Source organism: Paroedura picta, chromosome 5 (genome assembly GCF_049243985.1).
Source record: "Paroedura picta isolate Pp20150507F chromosome 5, Ppicta_v3.0, whole genome shotgun sequence".
Classification (NCBI taxonomy): Eukaryota; Metazoa; Chordata; class Lepidosauria; order Squamata; family Gekkonidae; genus Paroedura; species Paroedura picta.
Genome location: NC_135373.1, coordinates 80,500,820 through 80,517,241, shown reverse-complemented (window position 1 = coordinate 80,517,241; position 16,422 = coordinate 80,500,820). Strand labels below are relative to the sequence as shown.

The 16,422-nt window shown below is 40.5% G+C and overlaps 1 long non-coding RNA gene across 1 annotated transcript; it reads right to left on the bottom strand.

The window, feature by feature from the left end:
- Window positions 1-2,122: 2,122 nt before the first annotated feature.
- On the bottom strand, window positions 2,123-15,105 carry LOC143838020 (uncharacterized). Its single transcript, XR_013231201.1, has 3 exons — window positions 15,076-15,105; window positions 10,306-10,457; window positions 2,123-2,246 (listed from the first exon to the last, which is right to left on the bottom strand). It is a non-coding gene; the product is annotated as an uncharacterized LOC143838020 (long non-coding RNA).
- Between the last annotated feature and the right edge of the window lie 1,317 nt (window positions 15,106-16,422).

Below are 16,422 nucleotides of genomic sequence, written 5' to 3'. Positions count from 1 at the left end.
TGTTAAATAATAAGCTGTTCTCAAGAAAATATCTGACTAGTTCTTGAGCATCTGATATCCACTTATTTTTTGAGCATAAATTCTTACAGGAGTTAACCACTAGAATTTCTAATTTGTCAGCTAATTTTCAGAGTGATGTAGGATGAGAAGGTTCTATCCCAGAAATAAGTTTTGTGTATCTAAACTTAAACTCTATCCATGCTAGATTATCAGAATACTTTAGCATTTATCACTGTAGTAATGCAATCAAGACATCACTCAACACTTGGAGAAGGGTTGGGAAGGAAGTGCCACACAAGAAAATGCTCCAGGTCACTGCACACAATTCAAAACTGGCTGGATTAGAGAAGACATGAACTCTTGTGAAGTTGCTTTTGAAATATACATTAATGTGAGTGCAAAAGAAGAGCTTTGACTAGGGAGAAATGGTTGAAAGGTTTAGGGCTGCATCTTATTCTTATTGTGTTCTGTAATCCAGTAAGAGTCTCTTGTGGCGCAGAGTGGTAAGGCAGCAGACATGCTGTCTGAAGCTATACCCATGAGGCTGGGAGTTCAATCCTGGCAGCTGGCTCAAGGTTGACTCAGCCTTCCATCCTTCCGAGGTCGGTGAAATAAGTACCCAGCTTGCTGGGGGGTAAAACAGTAATGACTGGGGAAGGCACTTGCAAACCACCCCGTATTGAGTCTGCCATGAAAACGCTAGAGGGCATCACCCCAAGTGTCAGACATGACCTGGTGCTTACACAGGGGGTGCCTTTACCTTTTTACCTTTTTAATTCAGCTCTACCATGTCTTACAGGTTTACTACATTCAAGTGGGTGGCTGTGTTGGTCTGAAATAGCAAAACAAATTTAGAGTCTAATGGCATCTTTAAGATCAACAAAGTTTTATTTAAGGTATGAACTTTCATGTGCACACACACTTCCTCAGATACAATGTCCACATTGATTAATAATGAAAGTATGGAAAACGCAAGAACTACCCTCGACAGAAGACTGGCTGAATAAATTAGCTGACTTTGCCAAGATGGCTAAACTGACACTGATAGTCAACGGAAGAACAGAAGAGGCTTTTCAAGAACAATGGAGTCCTTACCTGAACTATCTAAGAAAATAATACAAAAGGGGATTGAAACGGGGAACTAAATGTATTAAATGAAGAGCATAACCTCTCTTTTTTCTGTATTAATAATGTAGATTACATGTATTCTATTATCTTTAATCTTGGAAAATAAAAATAAAAATCTTATTAAAAAATAATGAAAGTAGAACAGAGTATAAAAATAAATAGCTTTGTGTTACGTATGTGGACATTCTGCACGGTATGCAAATGATGGCTTGAAGGCCAGCCAATCTTGATCCAACTAGACTTTTATAATGGGATCTCTGTGAAGGGCAGATCAGGCTCCTCTGTTGAGGGCCAAGCAGAGCTCTCAGTGGGCTACCTAAAATGTATATAAATTGTATGTGTGCCTGGTTTCTCTGTTCAGTGTTGGAGTTGGTGTTGATTGAATAAAGAGCTGTTGTTTTTCCAAAAATTTGGAGTCTGACTCTTGGAGTCAGACCCACAGACTTATTACTGTGTAATATGCTTGACAAGGTTTTTACATGTTTAAATCATTATTCTGCTTGTACATGGGGTTCCCAGTGCTTAGGTTGCTGATCAGATCAGTATTATCTTAACATGAGCAGCCTGTAGCACCAAGGATTTCCCAGACTATGCACTGTGACCTGTTTGATGAGCGTGAGATATTATTGGTATTTTGTTGTTAATTAGAAAGATATTGAATTCATATGACATAGCAAATCCTAGTTGCTTTACAGAACTCCAGTTCTGCCAAAACTCAAGTCTAATATCTTTTGAGTACTTCCAAGCCGTGCAAAAGCCCGTGTGGAGGGGAGGGATGATTTTCTCTCTCTTTCTCTCTCCCTCTCTCTCTCTCTCTCTCTCAGAAAAAGGTCCAAACTACATGAAATGTAGCATATGTGCACTAGACATGAATTTCACAGTTTTCCTGGATACTTTCAGCATCACAATCTTTTTTAGGCACATTAACTAGTGGTTTCCATTTTAACACGGGCTTTGAAGAGGATAAGACCTGAAAAAAATAAATCACATTACCTGCAAATTGTCATTCGTCTGAGCTAAGCTGTCATATGCAGAGTTGTATTCTATCAGTTTTCCATTTTGCTGGCAGTCCAGATGTACTAAATCTTGACAGTGAGAATGACATGTATATTTGCAATCTGAAATATAAAATAATTCACATCAGATTCTAATGTTGGTTATCTAATGCATTTGGAGGTCTACTATACAGCAGCATACAATAAAGGGTTTGCCTTGTGGAGGAGGTTGGACTAGATGACCCTGGAGGTACCTTCGAACTCTTTGATTCTATGATTCTAAGATTATTGCATATTAACAAACTTTTGGACTTCTAATTTTTTTGGTGGTAATCAGATTGCTGGGAGACCCAATGCTAGGGCATTGTGTATTTCCAAGTGCCACAGCTGCCAAGAAGAATTAATGAAGAGAGATTTAAAGCAGCCCAAAAGCTTTAAAGATACTATGCAAGGAAAACAAACACTTTGAAATCTTTGAAGTGGGGAGAACAAGAAAAATCTTTTTCTTCCTTCATTGTAATATGCATGGTCTGCCTGTAAGGTAAACAGTCTGCAATCCGTAGTCTCCAATCCCCTCTTGAGAGTCAGCATAGTATTATAGTGGTTAGAGTAAGATCTGGGAGGTTTCTCTCTACCATCACATCTTCTTTCTACCATCAACCTTGTTGGGTGACCGTGGGCCAGTTACACAATCTCAACCTAACCAACCTCACAAGTGTATGAAGATAAGACAAAGGAGGGTTCCCCCATTGGGAAGATAAATCTTTACATTCCATTATTTTTAAATGTCTGCTCTTTTTTAGGTTTTGCAGGATATATTGTATGGTACATATTTTCATAAAATTGATGTGCAACAAAATAGCTATCCACAAGAATAATGCTATTCCCCCCCCCTCTGTCTTGCAGTACAGTCATTGCATCTAGCAGAGAAATTTATCAGTTGTATTGTGCACATAGCAGAGCACTCTTTCCTTATTCTCCAGAAGTCAATCATGACATCAGAAATAATTTTAAGGATTGAGTCATTACAAATGCAGATCTCCATTTTCTTTTCTTTTTGTTCAATATCTCAGCTTATAAATCAGAAATCTAAGTGGCATCTTTTAAGACTATGTGAGCATGAGCTTTCCTGAGTCAGAACTCACTTTATCAACGTGAGAATGACCATAGTTGACTGTTCTATTCTATAGAATGGGCAGAATAGCACTCAGGTTTCCTACCAGGATCCAGAAGCAGTTTATCCTAATTGCACATAAATTTGAAGGACGCCTTAATATTGCAATATTGTGCTTGCGTGTCCCCCAAGGTTCAATAAATGTTTTCAGCAAAGTGAAGGTATCAGTTGCTTCCAAAGTGCCAACTGTCCCTGGGAGGACTGCCTCGCTGTTACTTGGGTGGCACAAGCAACAGCACCAGTTGTGCTCTGCTAAAGCCCTGCAAATCCTTAAGCTGGCTTTGGTGCTACGGACCCCATGAATCCTGAAACTGGGCCTGCCAGGATTGTCTGTCAGTGTGAAATGTGCAATGTAATTTGTGCTAAGATTCAATGGTTATAAATGATTTTAAACAATTTTCCAAAAGAGATGTAGGCTAAATCCTTGGAATCCTTGAATGAGATTTCTCTTTCATAGTCGATTTTAGGGATGCAATATTAGTGAGGCAGCAGAAATACATGCCTCCATGTGTCTGTACTGTTGCCTTGGAAAGCCTGCGTCAGAGCACATTCTGGGCAGTTCTATTTTCTGCCCTCGCCAATAATATCATGATAATGAGATTGCCAAGAAACAATCCTCTGGCTTCTCGTTTACTTTGTCTTCATTTATTTTTAGCACTCAATCCTACACATTTTGACAAATCAAATTAAGGAATTAAGTATTGGTTAAATAATTACAAAGAGAGGATTAATAATAGCGTTAGGAAACAAATTATTTTTAGCCTGTATTTAAAATTCGTAACCAATTCAGTCCAACTATCTTTGAAGTCAGGCACCAATGGCTAAAACTGATAAAAATCATAACAGCAATATTTTTGTGTCAAAATACATTCTAATGAATCCTTTTTAAATGAGCAACTGCAAAAAAAGAAAAGAAAAAAAGATGCTGGCTACCTTATTAAGTGCCATGAAACACTGGTGTTATATAAGTGCAGTTGCTAATACTAACTCCTCACAAGGAGGAAGAGAGCTTGCACTTGAAAGCTTACGCCTTGAGTAAATCTTTGTTGATCTTAAAGGTGCCACTGGACTCTGATTTTATTGTCCTCACAAGTTTATTATTATTTATTTATTTATTATTTAAATGTATATACCACCATTCCCGATTGGGCTCATGGTGGTTCATACAATAAAAGAATAACAACACAAAACCCCCCATAAAAACCTGTAATTACAATTACTAAAAGTGACAAGATGGCAAGCAAAAAATCTAACTAAACTCACCCTCTCGACCAGTCAGGACCAGCCTTCTGACTGTCATCCTGGTGAGAGTGGGGAGACAGATCTATTTATTAACAGATGGACAGAAGCACAGAGGGGATCTCAGATTGAATAGCGGGCCCCACCCTGGCCTCAACCGTATGCCTGGCAGAAGGACTGTGGAAAGCTGACAACTCCGGCAGGGCCCTTAGCTCTTCCAGGAGCTCATTCCACCAGGTTGGGGCCAGGACCGGGTTGAGGCCAGGTGAGCGTTCTGAGGGACCGGGACTACCAGTAAGTTCATACCCGCAGAGCGAAGAGCAAAGTTATTATTATTCATTATTATTTCTATGGCAATACGTCCCTGACCCAAAGAACATACATTGAAAATATATCCAGTGGGGTAGATTACCAATTTCAGAATTTCAATTTCAAATTCAAAATTACCAACCTAAAGTCAAAAGTTAACAAGGCATTTTCTGTTTCTCTTGGACCCTATATCTATTACCCCTTCTTTTTCCCCTTACCCATCTAGCAGGTATCTCCATCTCTATTCCATCATTATCCCTGTCTTGAATGACAATGCAGCCCTCAGCAGAGTCACACCTCTAAGCCTACCAATTACAATGAAGTATGTAGATCTGCTTAGGCCTGTGCCCTCAGTCATTCTGTTTCCTCCCCCTTCACCTCGGTTCCTGGAGTTCCACGGGAACAGAGCATTTGGTTTCAATTCTCCTAGCAATTCATAACCATAATGTTTCAGACCCAAGTGGATTGTGCAGCACTGTACTGCTGGCTGCTTGCCAAAGGATGGCAAACTAGTGCCCGGTCCACCCCCTGCAGAGGAAGAGGAAGAGCAATGCTAAAGCTCTGACACAAATATTTTCCTATCCCCCTTTGTAAATTTGAAGGCTTGAGTGAGATGTGTATTTCCATGAAGATGCTGGAAGGGCCATATTAAAAGGGTACTTCCCAGGGGGCAACACAGACCCAGAGGCACAGTTGGCTTGTAGGCCTTAAATTGTGCAGGACTACACTAGAGCCATAGATGCCATCAAAGTAAAAGTTACTGCTTTAATTAAGGAGTCTGGGGTTTGGGCACCCATTGCTGAAGTGCTTGAGATTTTAATTTGAAAAAAAAATCAGTTGTTTCTTAAACCAAACTCATCATCCAGTTGGCAGCTACATATAAAGGATGCTGACCAGAATGATACTGAACCTGTGTGCTGCTCCGACAAAAACATTACCATACTGCAAATACAACAGTCTGCTCTGATGAGGGTGATTCAAGGAATGATTCCATCCGCCTTCCCACGGTTATCTAAAGACAGTGCTAATGCAACGGACAGAGGTCAGTTTGCTATTCTTATTCCTTTTACGTGTATAGAAATACAATGTACAAGATACATTCAGGAAATACTTTTTCATATAATAATGTTTCATTCTCAAATGAGGAGTGGTACACAGGAAACCACTGCTTAAATTGTCACCTCTGCACAATAATAAATTTGCCATTTTTAAATCTAAAAATCCAAGAACTAAACACAAATTGCTTCTAAGTTTCTGCTGCACAGTTTGAACCTCTCACATTCACTTCATGTTAGCAGTGACCTACCTGCTATCTGTTTTTTCTTCACCTCAAGCTTGATTTTGCTTGATATCTTGTATATAGCTGTTCCCATCACAGAGCATCGAGAACACTGTACAGACAAGCAGATTAACAGACGCTCTGCATGCAGACCTGGATAATTGAGCTGTGCTGGCTCTGGCAAAAACGGCCAAGATCGCTGGTGGTCAAGAGGACAACTTTCCATAGGACCTACTTTTTCAGCCTTTGTATACGGCATATTAAAAACCTGTTTTGACTCAGCTGATTTGACTTTCAAACACATTGGCAAAATGAAGGCTAAACTGTGAACATAATAAAAAAAAGTATTGAAAACCCGGGGAATAGTTCACCTAGGAATAAATGAGACATCTTTCTTGTAACCTTCAGGATAAGACTAGTACTACTACATACAGGTTTCTCTCCATGTTGGCTTCCCATTGGTGTCACATTGGGGGGGGCAGCATCCACACAATGCTGAGCTCTAATCATCCTTTCTTTCTTCTCAGTATAGTCTTCCCCAGGCCTGCTTTGCAGCAATCTTTTTGGAAAGATCATAGTCCAAGTGTATTGTCATATAGGAATGTCCTTGCACTGACAAGGTCTTACCTAGACCAGCCCTTTAGAAGTATGGAAGGAGAAAGTGTTGGGGGAAATGGTGGCTGCAGGAGGAAGATACTCAGAGAACTTCTTTGTGGAAGTGCCATTGCCAATATGCATGCCTCTGTATTCAGAATAGCAAGCAGCCAACATTTTTATTTGAAACCATGTTTACATACTTGTGCCCTATAATATCACTATACTATTGCTAAACGCAGCTGTGGAATGCCCCCAAAGAATGCCCCCAAATTGTTGCACACAGGGAATTCTTGTTGATGTCGTGGTTTATCTTTTCTACTTCTATAGCCTTTGAAATAAGACTGAGGCAGGAGATGCTGCATTCCTGAAACACCAGAGAATTCACAAGACTTGTTACTCAAGAGTTCTTAAGGGACTCAGATACAACCCGTATATGTAACCTATCACTAAATTCAGTTTCAAAAACTGCATCTTAAAGCTTGATAGCAGCATTAATTTGGATATTGTGAAGCAAGAGAAGTAAATAGGAAAAGCAAGCTTTTAGACATATTTTTTAAATGTACCACTTTTGTATAGGTACTCAAGATAATGATAGCTTTAACATATTTAGGGTTGTAGTTACTGCCCTCTAGTGTTGAGTGTGCAAATCAACAGTTACTGCATCAGGTTAATTTCTATGTTTATTAATTAATATGTCAAAAGAGCAAAAATTTTATTTATTTTTTCAATCACATTTAACAAATTTGTAGAAATAATATATTAAATACACAGTGCAACTGCTGTAAGATGCCATGTGTTTTCTGTTCATAGGGCTCTTGAAAACATACAGCTGTCCCATCAAGAAAACAATGGGGCTTTACGCACCGGGATCTTTGTTGCAAATTGGTCACTGAATGAAAAATTGCCATTTAAAGTAGTGGAATTCGTCGTTATGCATACCTGCCTTTGTAGTGGAATCCAGTTGCGTTTTGTAGCGTTTCCCACAAGCTTCCGGTCTCGGCAGAAATCGCTAGAAAGGAAGCGCTATTGCCAAGCTCGTCCCGCCCCTGGCCGTCAAGCAGCCAATGGGCAGCCGTTAGCATGCTCCCAAACAGCCCCTTTCCCTTTAAGAAAGGTTTTTTTAAATAAAAAACACACCCATAGCAATGAATCTGGGTAGATTCATTGCAACGGAGAGACCCATCCAGCTGCCTGGTGTGTTTGAGCTGTCGTTTGATCGTTTGATCGTTGCCACGCTTCCTCCGAGTGAAACCCCCCCCCTCTCGCGGGCCCGATTTTCGGCTGAATTAATGTGTAAAAAATAAAGGGACTTTATTTCAGCAAACGGGCTTTTCTGTGGTTTGTGCTTAGTGACTAAAGGGGAAGGACTGAAGCCAGGGAAGCCTCTAAACAGAAGAGGCTCGCTGGTGCGTTTATCCCCGCTCGCTCGGAGAAAAAAAAAATGGCGATCGCTTCGCCGGAAGATCAGAGAAGACAGCCAGGGGGAGGGACTTTGTAGAAACCGCAACAATGTTAACGTACAGGTCTTTTTCGCTACTGTTGCAGATTGGTTGCAGGAGTGTATCGCTTTCCGGAGGGTGAATCCACTTTTGGGGATTTCCCTGAAAGCGCTACAAGGAAGCGCTTTTTGCAGATTGGTTTCAGGTGTGTGGCAGATTGTCGGCGACGTCGTGCGTTATGGCAAATCAATAGCGTTTTCAATTAGTAACCATTGTGCGATTTTGAAGGCGTGCAAAAAGCCCCATGATTTTGAAAATGCAGACCACCTAGTGGTGGTTTTTCAACAGCATGTGCAGAATGGCTTCTACATGTGCAGTTTTTAAATATGGATATAGCACCCAAGCAACAAAATCAGGTAGAAAATATTTGAGATTTTTTCCCTCCTGAATGAATGGCAAGCAGTCCATTTCAGTTTCCATATGAGTGCTTTGTAGTGATATGTATTATGGAAGGGTGTTGGTAAAAATTAGTATGGCAAAGTACATACACAGGCTGCTTCATTAGCATGACATAATGCTTCATTGCACGGCATAAGCAACTGTAAGAGGAAGTAAGGAGAACATGAGAAGTCATCTATAAATTATTAATCTTCAGAAATGTAAATTTTCCCTAGTCACTCCTGTTTATTTTATTTATTTACATTATTAATAGTCTGCCTTTCTTTCAGGGCTCAAGAATGATTATACATAATGATTCAATACAATCAAGAAACCAGGACATTCAATAACCAAAGCATTGGATTTCAGAAGTCAGGAACAACCATAAAACGGAAGCATAGCAAAACATTAATATGACACATTAAGTGGTACAAAAAATTAAATTGGCTCAAACTACAATAAGATATACAAACAAGTATAGATCACAAGCCCAATAATTTATTCAGGTAAGTTTGTGAACCATTTTCTACAGTGCAACCCTATTGATATAACTGTGTGTGGAAGGAAAAAGGCAGGAAGGCCGTCCACAGAGTTCTCCCCCCCCCCGCCCCATCTAGCACCCGTTGTATTCCTGAATGTTATTCTTATTTTTTGTATGCATTTTAACACTGGTTTTGTTTTAATGCTGTATTTTCTGTTGGTTTTAATGATGTTTAAGATGTGATTTTATTTTGCATGTTTTAATTTGTTAATGTTTTAATTAAGAGCCTCTTGTGGCGCAGAGTGGTAAGGCAGCCGTCTGAAAGCTTTGCCCATGAGGCTGGGAGTTCAATCCCAGCAGCCGGCTCAAGGTTGACTCAGCCTTCCATCCTTCCGAGGTCGGTAAAATGAGTACCCAGCTTGCTGGGGGGTAAACGGTCATGACTGGGGAAGGCACTGGCAAACCACCCCGTATTGAGTCTGCCATGAAAACGCTGGAGGGCGTCACCCCAAGGGTCAGACATGACTCGGTGCTTGCACAGGGGATACCTTTACCTTTACCTTTACCTTTAATTTGTTAGCTGTCTTAGTAGCCCTTGTGATGGCAGAAAGACAGAGTATATTTTATAAAACTAAGTAATCATAATAAATATCAGCTATCAACCAGATACTGAAAATGATGGCCTCCTTGTAAGTTTCCAGCTGGCTGCTGCTTGAAATAGAACACAATAGAACACAATATTATATATACCTTGCTTGATGTAGCTAGGCAATATTTTTTGATATATTAGAATTTCAAACCAACAATTGTAATTTCCATAATGTTACATGACTGAAGAAATGTATGAAATTGGATAATTAGGATTTCAAATGACCTCATTTACATCTCCAAATAACTTCTATGAACATGACTCAAGAAATGACAAAACTATACACACAATGAGCTTGTGGTTCCTGAAGAACAGCGCCATATACCCAATGACATATTTTGGGAAGTTTTTAACACAATTTACGGTATGGGAAATGTTATGGTTTAAGGAGCAAAATTCACACACACCCCGGGGCATTCTCAATACCTTAGGGGTCTGAAAAGTAGCTTGAGATTTTTCTACACTGGCATGCAGAAAGCATGGAAAAAATAATCTAATTTCTATTTTAAAAAAACAAATTACTTTTCAGTTTGATGTTAATACTTAAGAAGGGAAGGGGAGGAGAAAAAGAACTTACCAGAAGACTTCCAATGAGGTCTGATTTTCCTCCTCCTTGTGCTACCTAATGATTTGGGGAACCAATAAAAAAACTGCACTATCCTTCTGATGGTTTTGTTCAAATCGCTTCTTATTGCCATAGCTTAAAGCTTTCTGCTGCTCTTGACGTAACTACAGAGAAGTGTAGAAAGAAAGAAAAAAACTTCAAATACTGACATGCTCTAAATAGCTGCGACTAGAACATCAGCCAGAATGTCTCACAACCACCTGTCAGTCCTAAATCCTCTTGTCCTCAGTCAGTGAATGAAAGACTTCTATATTTGTACACATATACAAATAGTTTGGTTACAGGAATATGAATTTTTCAGTATCACTGGAAAATAGTGTATTCTGGATTTCTATTTAAAATATCTCTCCAATCTCTGGAGCATTTTTGCAAGAAATAATCGGAAATTAATCAGAGTTTTCCCTCACTAATTGAATCAATAAAACTGTACATCTTAAATGGTAGGAATGCATGATACATTTATGTTACCATTCATTACTGTTTAAAAAATGTGGTCCTTTATCAGTGAAACTGAAAAAAAATGTCAGAAACATTTACTTAGATATAATTGATTCCAGATTTATTTTTAAGTATATACATTTTGGGTTGGATCCAATAGAGAATTTCTGTGGGTAGAAGAATTTCTGCCTGTGGACAGTGATTTTCTTCACACATAAAATATCCCAGAGATCCCTTAAGAGCATTACCTGGGAGGGAATTTGGAGCTCTAGCAGGAGCCAGTAGGTAAAAAAGTCATGCTTCATTGATGAACATTTTTCTGGGTCCCTGGTCCCTTCCAGACTAGACTTCTGTGTGGGCCTTCCCTTGACTCTGCACTATAAATTACAGCTGGTTCAAAATGCAGCTGCTACGGTCCTGACGAGGTCATCTTGCAGGGCCCATGTCCAGCCTATACTGAACCGTTATCAGGTTCAAGGCTTTGGTACATACTTTTAAAGCCATCCACAACCTGGGCCGCACTTATCTGAGGGACTGCTCTTCCACCAGGTGTTCAGTTGAGGCTGGGCTAGGAAGACCTGCCCCTCCCTGTGTGGGCCTTTGTGGGCCTGTAAAGCTGCCGGGACATAACTGTAGCTCACCCTGGACAATTTTCTACTGTTAGATGTGTGGGCTGGGGGGGGGGGTGGGACTGGGTACAGTCTAGTGCTCTCATCCTGTTGTTGTCTTTTACTGCCACCTTGGGTTTTTTTTTGGGGGGGTCTTATTGTTTTTATGGGTTTTTAGATTTATGTAATCCACCACGAGAAGGTGTTTCCAGGTGTGGTGGTCTAAAAAATTGTTAGGTAAATAAACACTGGATCTCAGTGTATAATTTTAGGCCACCATCCTAAGAATATTTACTTTAAAAAAACAAAGGAAAAGAAAAGAAAAGTGCACCTGAACCAGATGGCTAAATTACTTCATCAATGAAGATCTTCTGAGAATCAAATTTAAATAACAGCTTCCATACAATCTCTCATAGTTAAGTCTACACGAATTAAATAATATAGTTGTAAATATAAACAAAAATGCTTTTAGTAAACAGAGTTTTCACAATAATCATGAGAAAACAATTCAGACATTTATACTAAGTTTTGTAAAATAATATTTAAAGCACCCTTCCCCCTTTTTTTTGCATTTTCTCCACTTTACAGTATATGTCGTCTGGTTATCTCATGTAGGTGTTCTTTCATTTTCTTGGCAAAAATACAGACAGAAGAGCACAGTGAAATGCTACAGAACAAGGGCCTTAACTGCTGAAATTGCAAACTAGAATTAATGTGTATGTAGCACTGCCTAAAGTCTCAACAGTTCAGCAGGTATTTGTTTTCACTCTTACAGATTAGACCATGTAAAATATTTAACCTCAAAGTTCAAATATTTTAACATACTGCCCTTGCCCAGACTTAACTGGGCTAGGCTGGTTTTCCTGGGTCAATGTGTCCCTGAAAAAGCAAACATTCCACTTGCACCAGATATGACACAATGCGTCAGTCATCACTAGTTCGAGATATGTAGGTCCAAAACAGCATTTTAATACAATCATGAGGTCAAGGATCACAATAAAAGTTAGGGACCTAAACTGAAGCTTTCCCAATTCCACTAGACACAGTACAAACACAATTAATAAACAGGACCTCTTACCAGACAATCATAAAACCAAATTCAGTTAAAAGTCTGAAATAAAAAGTTTTGACAAATCACAGGCTTTAATCCATAAATTGCCATTCTACTTGCCCAATGGCAGTTCCTCCAACTTAATGACTGTCCCATCATCTGTAGAGGAAGGGAGGGAAAGTTCTGCAGATTACTCCTTCCTACTATCAACTCCCATTTTGCTTCCCAAACTTTTTAATTTGTGTCATTGAACTGAAGAAGTATAATTTGGGGTAGAGTTGTCAGCCACCAAGAATTACAACTGATCTCCAGACTACAGAATGAGTTGCCCTGAAGAAAATGTCTGCTCTGGAGGGTGGGCACATTACATTTTTTGCTGAAGTTTCTATCCTTCCTAAAACCTGCTCTTCCTTGGCTCCTCCCCCTAATCTCCAGATATTTTTCAAGTTAAAGTTGGCAACCCTAATTTGAGGGGAGACAAGGCTCAAGTGAGAGGGAAGGTGGGGAAGTTATCTTCCTTCAGTGTGACTCTGTGCAGCTTAGGATCCAAACCATTAATAAATTATATTATATTATTACATAATTAATGGATTTAAACCATATATAGATCCATCTTTTGACCTAGAAAAGTGGGATCCGTGTTGTGTACAATGAAACCAACACATCATAAAACTATTCAAACAAGCAAGGGCAAAGAAGGAACCAAAACAAAATCAAAGATAAAGAGGGCATGGGGATAGGAGTAAATGGCATCCAAAGGACTGTTGGTCGTTGGTGACTCTGTTGAGGGGTATGGAGCATCATGCAGCTAGGCCTGACCCCTAGTCGAAGAGGTGTGTTGGTTGCCAGGGGTGAAGATTAAAGTTATTATATACCAGATGCCAAAACTGATCAAGTCCATGGATCATTACCTATTTGTGATGGTTCACATGGGAATGGATGGCATGGCCATGAAAATGATTACACATATTAAGGTTGACTGTGAAGATCTTGGGAGGCAGCTGAAACAAATGGGTCACAAGTGATTTTTCTCTTTGATCTTTGGAGCTGAAGATAATGGAGGTGAACCCCTGGCTGCATTGGTGGTGCCAGCAGGTAAAATTTGGATTCTGGGACCGTATGATAGATTTTCTAGAAGAAGGCCTACTAGCAGATGATGGACTTCACTTATCCAAGTACAGCAGTGGGGTAGGCTGCCTAAGGAGGTGGCAAGATCCCTTTCACTGGTGGTCTTTATGCAGTTTCTGGATGCTTTAGGCTAATCCTGTTTTGAACAGGGGGTAGACTAGATGGCCTGTATGGCCCCTTCCAACTCAATATGATTTCTCGCATTTCAATCTCCCTGACTTTCTGTGAAAATAATGGGAGAGAAGCCCTCCAACAGCTAGGAACTTTGTGAAAGAAGGGGGAAGGATTGGAGGGTAGGTGGGAGCTGTTTTTCTGCATGCCATGGAAAACCTAGATGAAGACAGAAAGAGACATTTAAGACCAACTTCTTCAGCATCCCAATGTCACTAAGCCCCATGCTGCCAACTCTTCACGTCCATTTTCTATATTCACTTATCTCGTCAATCCAATGCAGAGCTGAAGAGAACATGTCTTCACAACACAGCAGCAAAAAAAGCTCAGAGGGAAAAGGAGGCTCCTTCCTGGGCTGCATGTAACTGTAGGGAGAGAAGATGGTTTCTGGTGTGCTCTGCAGGGGAGGGCTCCCCTTGAAGTGTTAAAGAAATACCAGAATAGCTGTAAGAAAGCCTCTGGTGGCTGGCCTGCATAAGTACGGTCCCTATGTGGGACTGCACAGAAGACTAAAATGAACTGCAAGAATTGGCCAGACCATGACTCTCCAAATGTCCATGGACTACAATTCCCATGAGCTCCAGTTGTAGACAAATACAAGCCATGCTTCAGCAACACTGAATACTGAATATGTATGTACAACTAACTTACAAGTAAGGATCTGCATGAATTTGTGTTAGAAGAGCCTCTTCCAGAACAATATGCATTGCAGTCACCAAAATCTACGATCCTTTCTAACATGTTATTTCATAAAACTTCAGACTGACTATATTATAGTTACCCAGAGAAGCAAGAGTGTTTTTTCCATACATGCTGGCCCAGTCGCTCTCTTATCAATTTCCTGGCATGTTTCTGCTTACTAGAAATTTATCAAGTACTTGTGATTTTATGCGTAAGTAGCTACAAAATGGAGTTCTTCCACCAGGATTTCAACTGAAGACCAGTGATGGAGGGCCCCTGCAGCCTTGATCTATCCCTGTCAGCCAGCCCCACTGCCCCAAGCTCACAGTCTCTACCTTCTCAATTCTTGCAGTTACTTACGTTTCTAAATAAAATCAGAGTCCAGTGGCACCTTTAAGACCAACAAAGATTGCGAGCTTTCGAGTGCAAGCACCCTTCATCAGACTAAGAACTGACTTTCATGACAGACTATAAGCAAAAGTTAATCCTGTTAAATTAGTAAACTGTGTCACAACATCCAAATATAGCCAAATGATAATTCTTTGCTGAAGCAGCCAATCAGTCCCCTCAAATTCAGTTGTAGTTCACAAAAACATAGGAGAAATAAAATTGTCTATGTTAGTGACTTAATAGCTTACACTTTACCATTTGTTGCCATCTGTCTCCACCCAAGTGTGAAACATTCCTACAAGCAGAAGCTGTGCTGGCAACAATGTTGTCCTGAGACCAGAGTGTTATATTCAAAATTACATTATATATTACTAACAGTCACATTGTCCCAATTAAAATAAATTGCGAGGAATGTGGATGCACGAATTAAACAATGTTAGCATGCATAGTGAGATAAAAAAAAACTATGTTGAGTTCAGGGTATGTCATTGTTTTGAGTGTTGTAATAACTTGCATTTCTGCAATCTCTCTTTCTAGCCTGTTCTTGAAGTTCCTTTGCAATAAAACAGCTACTTTCAGGTCCTTTATTAAATGTCCTGGAAGGCTGAAGTGTTCCCCTACAGGTTTTTCAGTTTTGTGGTTTTTGATGTCAGACCTGTGTACATTGATCCTTTGGCGGAGGGTTTGACCTGTTTGTCCTATGTCGAGAACAGAGGGCATTGTTGGCACTTGATGGCATATACAATGTTGGAAGACGAGCAAGTGTATAAGCCTTTGATGGTGTAAGTAAGTGGTCCCCAACCTTTTTATCACCAGGGACCAGTCAATGCTTGACAATTTTACTGAGGCCCGGGGGGGGGGGTAGTCTTTTGCCGAGGGACGTCGCCACTGCCTGAACCACTGCTCCACCTGACTTCCCGCCACCCGCTGGGGACGCTGCCAGTAGCAGCTGCGCAGTGCCATGCCGAGGGGAAGCCCCAGTCATGGCGGCTGCTGGAGAGCACCAAAGGTGAGCCGACAGCAGAGTGGCAGGGCAGCCCCTGATGCAGCAGCCAGAGAGGAGGATGAGGAGGAGCCATGGCCCGGTACTGACTGATCCACGGACCGGTACCGGCATCTGGCCTGGGGCTTGGGGACCACTGGTGTAGGTGATGTTAGGTCCAGTAATTGTGGCATTTGAGTGTATGTGGCAGCAAAGTTGGTATCTGGGTTTGTTGCAAGCTCTAGTACCTGTGTCCATGTTCACATTAGATGTTGCATTGCTGTGGGTGAATTGTTTGAGATTGGGGGGCTGTCTTTGTGAAAGAAAAGGTTTACCCCCCAGTGCTTGGAAAAGAGAACTGTCCTTATCCAGTAGCGGTTGTAAGTCACGGATGATGCAATGTACTGTCCTGAGCTGAGAGCTATATGTAACCATTAGTGGTGTTCTATTGTTTTCTTTTGGGTCTGTCTTCTAACAGGTTTTCTCTTGGTATCCTTCTGGCTTTGTTAATCTGTTCCTTAACCTTACTGGCTGGGTATTTAAGTTCCAAAAAGGTTTGTTGTAGATCATTTAGGTGGAAATCTCTATCCGTGGGATTGGAGCAAATGCGGTTGTAACGT